Raw genomic sequence first — 13,849 nt, forward strand, 5'->3', positions numbered from 1 at the left:
CCCTCATAACTTTTAAGCCAATATTTGTTTGATTTATTATTTTGGAATGCTTGGGGCTGACAAATCAGAACACTTCAGTATTTAATCCAGTTCTTCATGTCCTGTGTCAGAAGCTGCCTAGTAAAATTTATTCTAGTCAATAGAGGGTATTAGTACGTACAAACTAGTCATCAATACATGTTTGATGATTTCTTTTCCTTAAATAGATTTTCCTCAGAAATAGTTACATTTGCCTTTTTTTTTAACAAAATAGTCTCACCTCCACCGATGTTGTTGTTCCTCTCAACAAGAATGTTTGTAAATTCAAAAGACAAATTCCAAGCAGAAAAGAAAATGGAAATCTAGCAGGTTTTAACAAACATCTGTCCTGACTTTCAGTGGTGCTGAGTATTTGTTGCTCCCATTAACTTCATGGATGCTCAGCGCTTCTGAAAATCAGGCAATTAGACCTCATTTTAAAAACTGGGTGTGACAAAGTTAGGCCGGATGGCTGCAGGAAAACAGATATGTTAGTCCTAGAATGCTAAAGGCCCTTTTTCCTGCAAGCTGGGAAGGGCTTACTTCAGGTCAATTAGGGACATCTGAGTCCAATTAAGGGCTGCCTAAACCTGTTAAAATCTCTCTCCTGCAAGGCTGGAGGTAGCAGGGAGACTGGTTTCTAGTGTGAGATGTTGTGCCCCTTCCCATAGGGAAGACACCCAAAGCCCAGTACCTGTTCTGGGGAAGGACTGACACCCTGGGGCCAGTGACAGGACCACACCTGTCCCAGTGAGGGGGCTAAGGAAAGGTATTTTCCTTTTGTTTTGGTGTGTTATAGACTTATTCCCTTTGTTTGGCAGAGGAGCACTTCTCAGGCCTGCCCTGAGGCCAACCAGAAAAACTCTGAGAAACAAACCCCAAAGAGGGAGTACAGACATGTTCCAGAGTGGAGGGGTTGATTTACCCCAGGCCCAGTCCTTGCCAGAGGAGGGAGCACTAAGTCTGGTGAGATAGAAGGGGTACCTTGCCACACTGGGGTTCAGGCTTCTAACTTCCATTAATTTCAATAGGAGTTAAGTGCCTCAATAACTCTGTGGATCTGGGCTTACATGTCCAATTTTATACCCTATACATACAGATTTGGGCACCTAAATCAGCAGTCGGAATAGGAAGTATTTATCCTCTGTAGACCCCTCATTGGGCTAGAGAGTGAGTGTGAGAACAACTCTGTAGCTCAGTGGTTCGGACACACAACTGGGAAGTAGAAGACCCTGGGTCTAGGCCCCCTGCTCCAATAACCCTTTCAGTATTTATCCACAGTAGACCAGCTTTACCAGGAGAGACTGAGACAGCCCTATGCCAGAATAGCTCAGTGGTAAGAGCAGGCTGGTGAGAGACTGTCTATTCAGATCCGTACTCCCCTTCTGAAAGAGAAGGGGGAATTGAAGCTGGGTCTCCCACATCCCAGGCAAGTGCTCTAAACTCTGGCCTAAAAGGTATGAAGTGGATGCTGGCAGTGGCACTTCCTTCTCTGGCTGTTTTGTGTGGAGTGAGGCAGGCACCTAACTCATTCCCTCACAAAGATGTTTAGGTGCCTAACTTGCCTTACTCCAGGCAACAGGTTCCTGTTCATGGCTCACTAAGATGACATAGGCACCTCCCTGCAGCTGGGACATAGGCACCTATTTCAGAGAGCGGGGAGGGGCTTAGCGCATTGGCTAGTTTAGGTGGCTTCCCTCCTAGCATGTTGGCTTTTGTAGTTTCTGTTGTTAGGTGCCTCAGTCTTTCCCCATTTATTGTATAGGGAGCCTAACTCAGGCTTTGTGGATTGCAGTGTTGTTCATGTGATTTTGTAGGTGCCTAAAAGTTAGGCATTGTGACATTTGGTGTTGCAATGCCTAAGTCCCTTTGTAGATCCCACCCAATGTGTTTCTGCCAATGTCAGTCTTGGAATAGAAAATGTTAATGTCTTAGCCATCACAGTTCCATTCATGTCAATTTAATATTTTTCACTTAAAAATTATTTTTAATTTTATTGTTTCACTTTCACAACTATGAAGACTAAAAATTTTAATTCTTAAATAAAACTGAAATTCTGCACACAGGGCCTATGCTGTGTACAAAGGGCAAGCATAACAATCATTAACAGGGAAAGAATCCATACTCAATAAAACTGTACAAATCACTGCTAACCCGTACAAAACAGTGTGCCAAAATCTGGGGGTCAGAAATCAGATTAGTTTTTTGTTCTTCTCTGAGAACTCAAGCTGTATGTTTTTGAAAGCATTAATAGGGGTGCAATCCTGCAACACTGATGAAATAAAGATTCACATTGTTCTTGCTTGAAGAAAGATTACTCATATGAATAAAAGTAGTGGAAATTGAGCCTCATATGAATTAAGATTGATCACACAAGAGATGAAAGTAGTTTTGTAATGGATATAATAGAATTGGCTAATGGATAGGCTCAACTGCTCAAAGTTCACTTTCTAATATATTTGGCTCGATTCCCTACTCTCTTACATCAACATAAGAGAATTAGGCGTATGTACTATGCCTTTAAGCCCTGGTCTACACTAGGACTTTAGGTCGAATTTAGCAGCGTTAAATCGATGTAAACCTGCACCCGTCCACACAATGAAGCCCTTTATTTCGACTTAAAGGGCTCTTAAAATCGATTTCCTTACTCCACCCCTGACAAGTGGATTAGCGCTTAAATCGACGTTGCCGGCTCGAATTTGGGGTACTGTGGACACAATTCGATGGTATTGGCCTCCGGGAGCTATCCCAGAGTGCTCCATTATGACCGCTCTGGACAGCACTCTCAACTCAGATGCACTGGCCAGGTAGACAGGAAAAGAACTGCAAACTTTTGAATCTCATTTCCTGTTTGGCCAGCATGGCAAGCTGCAGGTGACCATGCAGAGCTCATCAGCAGAGGTGACCATGATGGAGTCCCAGAATTGCAAAAGAGCTCCAGCATGGACCGAACAGGAGGTACGGGATCTGATCGCTGTTTGGGGAGAAGAATCCGTGCTATCAGAACTCCGTTCCAGTTTTCGAAATGCCAAAACCTTTGTCAAAATCTCCCAGGGCATGAAGGACAGAGGCCATAACAGGGACCCGAAGCAGTGCCGCATGAAACTGAAGGAGCTGAGGCAAGCCTACCAGAAAACCAGAGAGGCGAACAGCCGCTCTGGGTCAGAGCCCCAAACATGCCGCTTCTATGATGAGCTGCATGCCATTTTAGGGGGTTCAGCCACCACTACCCCAGCCGTGTTGTTTGACTCCTTCAATGGAGATGGAGGCAATACGGAAGCAGGTTTTGGGGACGAAGAAGATGATGATGAGGAGGAGGTTGTAGATAGCTCACAGCAAGCAAGCGGAGAAACCGGTTTTCCCGACAGCCAGGAACTGTTTCTCACCCTAGACCTGGAGCCAGTACCCCCTGAACCCACCCAAGGCTGCCTCCTGGACCCAGCAGGCGGAGAAGGGACCTCTGGTGAGTGTATCTTTTAAAATACTATACATGGTTTAAAAGCAAGCATGTGAAAGGATTACTTTGCCCTGGCATTTGCGGTTCTCCTAGATGTAGTCCTAAAGCCTTTGCAAAAGGTTTCTGGGGAGGGCAGCCTTATTGCATCCTTCATGGTAGGACACTTTACCACTCCAGGCCAGTAACACGTACTCGGGAATCATTGTAGAACAAAGCATTGCAGTGTATGTTTGCTGGCATTCAAACAACATCCGTTCTTTATCTCTCTGTGTTATCCTCAGGAGAGTGAGATATAATTCATGGTCACCTGGTTGAAATAGAGTGCTTTTCTTCAGGGGACACTCAGAGGAGCCCATTCCTGCTGGGCTGTTTGCCTGTGGCTAAACAGAAATGTTCCCCGCTGTTAGCCACAGGGAGGGGGGAAGGTTGAGGGGGTAGTCACGCGGTGGGAGGAGGCAAAATGCGACCTTGTAACGAAAGCACATGTGCTATGTATGTAATGTTAACAGCAAGGTTTACCTTGAAAGAGTGTAGCGACTGTTTTATAAAATGTGTCTTTTTAAATACCGCTGTCCCTTTTTTTTTTCTCCACCAGCTGCATGTGTTTCAATGATCACAGGATCTTCTCCTTCCCAGAGGCTAGTGAAGCTTAGAAAGAAAAAAAAACGCACTCGCGATGAAATGTTCTCCGAGCTCATGCTGTCCTCCCACACTGACAGAGCACAGACGAATGCGTGGAGGCAAATAATGTCAGAGTGCAGGAAAGCACAAAATGACCGGGAGGAGAGGTGGCGGGCTGAAGAGAGTAAGTGGCGGGCTGAAGACAGGGCTGAAGCTCAAATGTGGCGGCAGCGTGATGAGAGGAGGCAGGATTCAATGCTGAGGCTGCTGCAGGACCAAACCAGTATGCTCCAGTGTATGGTTGAGCTGCAGCAAAGGCAGCTGGAGCACAGACTGCCACTGCTGCCCCTCTGTAACCAACCGCCCTCCTCCCCAAGTTCCATAGCCTCCACACCCAGACGCCCAAGAACGCGGTGGGGGGGCCTCCGGCCAACCAGCCACTCCACCACAGAGGATTGCCCAAAAAAAAGAAGGCTGTCATTCTATAAATTTTAAAGTTGTAAACTTTTAAAGTGCTGTGCTTAAAGTGCTGTGTGGCATTTTCCTTCCCTCCTCCACCACCCCTCCTGGGCTACCTTGGTAGTCATCCCCCTATTTGTGTGATGAATGAATAAAGAATGCATGAATGTGAAGCAACAATGACTTTATTGCCTCTGCAAGCGATGATCGAAGGGAGGAGGGGCGGGTGGTTAGCTTACAGGGAAGTAGAGTGAACCAAGGGGCGGGGGGTTTCATCAAGGAGAAACAAACAGAACTTTCACACCGTAGCCTGGCCAGTCATGAAACTGGTTTTCAAAGCTTCTCTGATGTGTACCGCGCCGTCCTGTGCTCTTCTAACCGCCCTGGTGTCTGGCTGCGCGTAACCAGCAGCCAGGCGATTTCCCTCAACCTCCCACCCCGCCATAAACGTCTCCCCCTTACTCTCACAGATATTGTGGAGCACACAGCAAGCAGTAATAACAGTGGGAATATTGGTTTCGCTGAGGTCTAAGCAAGTCAGTAAACTGCGCCAGCGCGCCTTTAAACGTCCAAATGCACATTCTACCACCATTCTGCACTTGCTCAGCCTGTAGTTGAACAGCTCCTGACTACTGTCCAGGCTGCCTGTGTACAGCTTCATGAGCCATGGCATTAAGGGGTAGGCTGGGTCCCCAAGGATACATATAGGCATTTCAACATCCCCAACAGTTATTTTCTGGTCTGGGAATAAAGTCCCTTCCTGCAGCTTTTGAAACAGACCAGAGTTCCTGAAGATGTGAGCATCATGCACCTTTCCCGGCCATCCCATGTTGATGTTGGTGAAACGTCCCTTGTGATCCACCAGAGCTTGCAGCACTATCGAAAAGTACCCCTTGCGGTTTATGTACTCGGTGGCTTGGTGCTCTGGTGCCAAGATAGGGATATGGGTTCCGTCTATAGCCCCACCACAGTTAGGGAATCCCATTGCAGCAAAGCCATCCACTATTAGCAGATCTTTGATTGCGTGGGCTACTTGCATCACAGCAGCCCCAACAGTAGATTTGCCCACTCCAAATTGATTCCCAACTGACCGGTAGCTGTCTGGCGTTGCAAGCTTCCACAGGGCTATCGCCACTCGCTTCTCAACTGTGAGGGCTGCTCTCATCTTGGTATTCATGCGCCTCAGGGCAGGGGAAAACAAGTCACAAAGTTCCATGAAAGTGCCCTTACGCATGCGAAAGTTTCGCAGCCACTGGGAATCATCCCAGACCTGCAACACTATGCGGTCCCACCAGTCTGTGCTTGTTTCCCGAGCCCAGAATCGGCGTTCCACAGCATGAACCTGCCCCATTAGCACCATGATGCATGCATTGGCAGGGCCCATGCTTTCAGAGAAATCTGTGTCCATGTCCTGATCACTCACGTGACTGCGCTGACGTCGCCTCCTCGCCCGGTATCGCATTGCCATGTTCTGGTGCTGCATATACTGCTGGATAATGCGTGTGGTGTTTAATGTGCTCCTAATTGCCAAAGTGAGCTGAGCGGCCTCCATGCTTGCCTTGGTGTGGCGTCCGCACAGAAAAAAGGCACGGAACGATTGTCTGCCGTTGCTCTGACGGAGGGAGAGGCGACTGATGACACGGCTTACAGGGTTGGCTTCAGGGAGCTAAAATCAACAAAGGGGGTGCCTGTACATCAAGGAGTATTTCAGGCAGGACTTCACGGAGGGTTCCAATAAGAAATGGTGCACCTAAGTTATCGTTCTTATTGGAACAAGTAGGTTAGCCTGGCCTCTGATTGATACATGTCTAGATTTACCTCGCTGCACCTTCTCTGTGAGTGACTGCAGTGTGACCTAGAGGAATGAGTCCCCTAGACAGGGGAGGAGGCAAATTAGTCCAAAACAAATCTGGTCTATTTCTTGTTTTGACCCACTCCATCTATCTTTTACATCTTTGGCTGGCAGCAGACGGTGCAGAAGGACTGCATGCCATCTACATCTCATGGCTGCTCGGCAGAAGATGGTACAGTACGACTGCTAGCCATCCTCATCTCTTGCCTGCCTGGCAGAAGATGGTACAGTACGACTGCTAGCAGTCCGTATCGCCTGCCCGCTCACCATAAGACGGTTCAATAGGACTGACTGCAGGACTAAAGAGAATGACCTGGTCAAGTCACTCCAAATTTAGTCCCTGCGCCCATGTCTGCCCAGGTGCTCCCAGCCGACGTGGCCAGGAGCACCTCGGACACGACGATGACGGCTACCAGTCGTACTGTACCGTCTGCTGCCACAAGGCAAGGGGTTGCTGCTACTGTGTAGCAATGCCATACCACGTCTGCCAGCACCCAGGAGACATAGGGTGACGGTTACCTGAGCGGGCTCCATGCTTGCAGTGGTATGGCGTCTGCACAGGTAACTCAGGAAAAAAGGCGCGAAATGATTGTCTGCCCTTGCTTTCACGGAGGGAGGGAGGGAACGGGGGCCTGACGATATGTACCCAGAACCACCTGCGACAATGTTTTAGCCCCATCAGGCATTGGGATCTCAACCCAGAATTCCAATGGGCAGCGGAGACTGCGGGAACTGTGGGATAGCTACCCACAGTGCAACGCTCCGGAAGTCGACTCTAGCCTCGGTACTGTGGAAGCGCTCCGCCGAGTTAATGCACTTAATGCACTTAGAGCATTTTCTGTGGGGACACACACACTCGAATATATAAAACCGATTTCTAAAAAAACGACTTCTATAAATTTGACCTTATTCCGTAGTGTAGACATACCCTAAGAGCAGAGGACACATTAGAGGGAGCTGGACTGGGGCTAAAGAGAACTAGCTGGAAGCAGTCCAGCATCAGCTTCACCAGATATACAGCTAAGAGCGCATGGCTCTCCCTGTTTTAGGTAACTCTATTTTAATTCTAATAAAGTCTTACTTCTAAGAGTCCAGCCTGTGCGGCCTCCTTATGAATCCACAAGACAACACAAAGAGGTGTACTGTAACTCAAAGGAGTTACATTCGGTGTAAAGTAACATGACTAGAGGATCATGCACTCTACCAAACCAAACCAGAAAAGTTTGGGCTTGTCTACACTTACCGGGTGATTGACACGTGGTGCTCGATGCATCTAGTGAAGACCCACTAAATTGACTGCAGATCGTTCTCCCATCGACTCCTGTACTCCACTGGATCGAGAAGAATAATGGGGGTTGACAGGAGAGCATCTCCTGTCAACATCGCATAGTGTGGACCCTGCAGTAGTAGATCTAAGCTATGTTGACTTGAGTTACACTATTCACGTAACTCAAATTGCGTAGTTTAGATCAACTTTTCCCAGTAGTGTAGACAAGGCCTTAGTTCACTTCAAAGACTGACTTTAAATTTTTTCCTTGTTAAAGCTAAGCTGTTTCTGGAAGGGGAAAAAGCCAAAACCAGGCCCAAACATATTTGAAATACTAGAACTCAAATTGATTTAAATTATTTTAATCCTTTGGTAGCTAAAATACTTATTTGGATTTAAAGTGTCATCTTGATGCAATTAGAAAGAGGTTAGTTTTTCAGTCTCACAAAATTTCCAGTCTCCTGCAGAAACCAGGGTGCTGTGAATGCTGAGAGAGACCTGCACCAATGTTATAAAACCATATGTAGAACAGATACTGATTTAAATAACATTTCCTACTGGTGCTGTATTTGCCCTTCTTTCTATCCCAGTTGACCTTTTGTCCTAAAGATCATGTAAGAAATTATTTCTTTGGAAGTTTATAGAAGGTTGCAGCTTTTTGGGTGCTTACTGGTAGGTGGTAGGGAATATAACAGCTTGTCACAGCGTTAATTAGAGATTGCTGTTGAGTTTGATGGGCATTGGATCAGGCTATTTCTGCTGACTTTGACAGGTATTATGTTGGGACCATAGTATAATTCTGCCTTTGGACTGAGTAGCATGAAAGACATTTTGCATGCACATGTCTGGAGAAAGTGATGTCTGTGGAATCTGCATGTGGTCAGCTGGATGCAGAAGTGAAACAAAGTCAGCCCAAACTGACCATTATTATTTGATGTTGCTGCTATTTCTAGAACTCTGGTGACTGCCTCAATGTCACTAGCTAGAGAATATTTTTTGCTTTATTGAATTATAACTTACATTGGCTCTTAACTTGTATAAACTCTTCAAGACGGAGATAATTTTTTGTTATTTATTTATTTGTATAGTGCCTAGCACAATGGGGCTCTAAGCCATGACTAGGGTCCCTCAGTGCTATCAGAGTGCAAATAATATTGCCTCTCTTGTGCTGAAATATTTCACAACGTTTCACCTGTTTTACAGATTATATACTGATATCCACCCCCCCCCCAACTCTGAGATGGGTACATGAGAGCTATTATAAAAAAGTTTTATGGTATTTTTGTACACTAGAGGTTTGTCTGTATGTTAGACCAGGGGTTCTCAAAATTCATTGCACCACGACTCGCTTCTGACAACAAAAATTACTACATGACCCCGCGGGGGATGGACGGGGACTGAAACCTGAGCCTGCCTGAGCCCCGTAGTCCCGGGTGGGGCGGGCCAAAGCCTGCGTGTAGGGAGGCCAAAGGGCTTCAGCCCAAGACAGGGGGCCTGTAAACTGAGCCCTGTTGACCAGGGCTGAAGCCCTTGGGCTTCCGCTTTGGCCCTGGGCAGTGGGGCTCATGATTCGGCCACAGTCCCCAGTAAGTCTAAGCCTGTCCTGGTGACCCCATTAAAATGGGGTTACGACCCACTTTGGAGTCCCGACCCACAGTGTGAGAACTGCTGTGTTAGACAAACCAGAGTGCCATTAATAAACAATTACCAAATATATAACATTACATTTCTTCTTGAATGTATTTAGGTTTCAAAGTCAAACTCTCTAAAGTAGAGACCAGATTTATGGTTGCCTATGCAACCTTTTATTCAGTCCCCTTGTTTGTCCCATCTGTGTACTGGATGAGTGAGGACTCCTATGGTAAAAATAGCATGTAATGATGTAATTAAAGACTGTGTATCCTAATGGATACACATAAGGGGGCAAAATTAGGGTTTCATTTCCCCCCACCAGAGTTGGGAGTCCCATCCCTGCCCTGCCCCCAGAGCGGTTGGGATAGGACAGGACAGTGGGTTTATGTGCAAGATCTGGTGTGAGATAGTCTGGCTCTTCCCTCACTGCTCTAGCAGCTCCCAATTGTTCCCAGTGCAGAGCTGATGCTGGTTTGAAAGCAACAGAAAGGCAATGATCTTTTAATGCTCTAATGTAGTTAAATCTGAACTGAATTTCATGGGACTGAGACTAGGTATTTCTCTAGCTTGAGGCCATCCTCACTGCTGAATTTCAAAGATCTGCTGTAAACAATGGACATGTTAGAAGTCTTAGCAGAAAAAGTTCCAATAATCCTTTATAATGGAAAGTATAAATATAAGGATAGTTACCAATTACCTCTGTAATATTCAGCAAAAATAAAGAAACCAAGGAATGGAACCCCAGATCCCCTAATCTGTAACAATTAAGAATCTCTTGTCTTGTGCTCAAATACAAATTCAATCCTAATGATAAATGTATATTTAAATTAATTGTAGCTGAACAATATGACACCATATTGCGTGTATGCACCTACATAGGGCTCTCTCAATCTCCCCTGTTGAAGCTGTTCCACTGTGGATAAATAGTGAGAGAGTGATTGAGGACCCTGTCTCTCCCAACTATTTGGGGTGCCCTAACCACTGGAGTACAGAGTCATTCTCATTCACTGTGTCTTTTTGGCCTGATCACTATTCTACTGTGAACAAACACTTAAATGTAGTCCACTGGTTAAGGCATCCATGTGGGAGGTGGGAAACCCAGGGTCCAGTCCCTCTATTACAATCACTTTTTCATTTATCCACAGTGAAACAATTTCAACAGGAGAGACTGAGGAAGCCCTACATCAGAATATCCCACATCTCAGTGGTTAGAGTCCCCTGTTCAAATCCTTTCTTTGCTTCTAGCAAAGAGGTGAGGGGGCGGGGAGGAGGGATTGAACCTGGGTCTCCCACATGCTAGGCAAGTATTCTAATCATCAGGCTAAAAACTGCTCTCCTTGGATTTGGACTAGGATTTGATTTTGTAGGTGACCTCTGAGGCCACCTACCAGATCAGGCCTTGCATGTGACTTGGGTGGATAAATTGAATGCCCATCTTCCCCTGGTTTGTGAATCTGGGACTTAAGGCGATAGGTGTCCAGACACCCACAGTGAGGTGTGTTGTAATAATTGGGCTTACAAATTTACCCTAATTGTGAGCTCAGCTGTAAAAAGTATGTGAATGTTCATAAAATGTCACAATCACCTATAACAACAAATGTTGATGGGAAAAGGCATGAAAGGGAATCAATAGGCTTCTTTGAATTAGTACAAACAAAGGGGCTTACTGACATAACTCAAGAACTGTGTTAAGATCATGCTTTGTAAACAAGAAAATGTGGACTGGAAATTAACGAACCAAAATTGGTGTCCCAGATATTAGACCTAATTGAAGGACAAAATAAAGAGGAGATGGGCTGTTTCACCCACCACTCCCTTTTTGGTCCTTAAAGAGAGAGACTTTCGGGGGGGATTGGCTACTGGGGCAAGTTTCACTGTCATGGCTGCCACTCCTACCATTTCCTGGGATCCTGGACCTTCTTCATTCTAATCTTGAGAGATGTCCTGACGGGACCGGGCCAGAGAGAGGGAGCCAGATGACATTGCCACCTCTACCAGCTAAATCCTGAATACCACTTGGGATGTGAGACTGTCTGTCTCCCTTTCTCTCTCATGTGTCCTTTTTCTTATTACTACCATATTTCTTCACTTGCCTAATAAGAGTCTGGCTTAGCATATTTTGTAACACTGCTGAAAGCCTGTGACCAGAAAGAGGCAACTAAATGCAATACCCTAAACAGCCCATATTTATATGAGTTTACTAGGTCTTGGAGTAGCTGATCAGACTGTGTGCTGGGCCTGTGTTTCTCCAGACAGCAGTGAGGCTACATTTGAGAATCAACACTAGAGACAGAAGTTTCATTTTCTCTCCTTGCTGTTCTTTCCTCTCCCCTCTTGTGTGTGTCTTGCTTTGTCTTCTTAGGAAATGGGATAGCACTTTAACAACAACAGCAGTAACAACAACTCCAGCCCAGATCAACAAATTTCTCTTTTCCCCAAAAGAATGGTTATTAACGTCTTTGATACCATCTAAAAGACAGTCAAAAAGGGGTTTTTTTCCTTCTAAAAACTCTCTCCAGCTAAAGGGAAAGGGCAGAAGGGATGCTGTTAAAAAGGAAGTCTTACTTAATACCTTGCATTTCAAATGCTTGACTGTTTTTCCTTCCTTTCTGTATCTTTAATAAAAGGTTTAAAGGATTTTTAATGGTATGTTTGCCAGGCTGAGGTCACTTTATACTAAACCCTGAACCTTGTTTAAAACTGTTTAATGTTGGATGATGATTGGCTTATGCTAACGCCTTTGGCTCATCTAAATCACTACAACAAAATGCTGTGCACAAGCTCGGAGGCAGAAACTTAAGTGCTTCCAGAGTTCAGTGAGAGTTTTGTGGATCACAGTGCCTAAATCTGAGGGTTAGGTGCCAAGTACCTTTGTGGATTGGGGCCTGAGTAACTTCCATGCAAAACTAATAGCAATAGCAAAGTGGACTGCCCTCATGGAGTCTTTGGCACTTCTCCTTTATCTGGTTAAAATCTCTGCATAGGGTAGTGTGTGTTTTTAATTTTTGCTCTCTACTGTTATGGTTTTTACAGTTGATTTATTTCAGGGGTTTTATGTTGGTTGGCTTTTTGGGGGTAGATGGAGGTGTCATCTTACCAACGGTTGTGATAAATTCTCCAAAGTGATGAGGTCTTTACTTCAAGAGGGGATGTCTTTTTAAAAGGTATGCTCTAGTTCAATTACCAGTTATAAAGCTTGTTGTAGGAATTACTGAGTAAAATGCTATGGCCTTTGTTTATGCATGAAGTCAGACTACAGATGTATATAATGGTTCCTTCTAGCATAAATTTATTTATCTGATATAATGTACTTTGTGATCTCTTCTGATTCTTCTTTGTGACATACTGTAGCTTCCTCCACCATAGCAGCTTTCATCACGTCAGGGCTCCTAGATTTAATTCACTGTGTAACTTTCATCTGTCTGAAGCATATTTCATTTAGTGGCAAGTTCTAAGGATACACATTCAGGTTTACAATACACTATAACTGTTGAAATCAGCTCCTTGACAATAGCTAAGGTACATAAATAAACTGTAATTTTTTTCAGCCATATCTTGCAATCTTTATTATATTAGACCAGAATCTTTGAGTATGATACGTTAAAGTACCTGTACTAGATGTCATTCACAGAGAAAACTTTGACTTCTCATGTTATTCATTTTAAATGGGCTAATGCGTGTAATATTCCACTTAAGTTACATAACAGAAATATGTGCAAATATTTGTATTAATGGAATTTTTTTCCCTTTCATATATGGAAAGAGTTCATTCTACCTGATGATACATCTTGTTCCTGCTCTCCTCCACTACATTTATAAGGGAAAAACAGATTCTTCATCGGGTTTAATGTAAGCTTTATAAATACTAATATGAGCTAATGACCACATTAGTCTCTGTTCTTTTTAACAAATGTCAATTTTATATTGCTATTTGTCTAGTTATAAGTTTAAATTTCTTACTTGTATATACTAGCATAATTAATTTGTCAAATTGTATTTCTTCACTGTGAATAATCCCTTTTCTTGACTCATGAAGTTGATTTTGTGATACTTATTAGCAGCACTAAGTTATCTGGGTTTCTAGGTCTTTTTTGTCCCACAGAGGGTTTGTAACCAGTGCTGTGTTGGCTAATTACAAATATTTAAGTACCTTAAACCAAAAGCTGGCAGTAAGCTTTTGGCGTATTGCAAATGTCAGCACACTGGTATATTCTAGAACCACGGTTTGTGCTAGCTTCTTGGGGGCCACTTGGATCAGACGGACCTCTCCCAGAGACAGCAGTAATGCAAGAATAGCTCTATCTTGTCAAAGGTGGATCAGCCATTTCAACTGACTTTTTTTTTTCCCCTTTCAGTCTACTGCAGCCTCTCCAGAAGGGTGGAAACAACCAGTGCTGGGAGGGAGGCAGTGGGAAGAACACGAACACCCCTGGCTCTGGGCATCCCAAAGCCTCCGACTGCCAGCCCCTGGGATGGATCATTAGCTAACTACCCTGTTGTGTTCATTCCCTCTGAAGCATCTGGCACTGATCCCTGTCAGAAG

The sequence above is a fragment of the Lepidochelys olivacea genome (genome assembly GCF_965140295.1).
Source record: "Lepidochelys olivacea isolate rLepOli2 genome assembly, chromosome: 3".
Classification (NCBI taxonomy): Eukaryota; Metazoa; Chordata; order Testudines; family Cheloniidae; genus Lepidochelys; species Lepidochelys olivacea.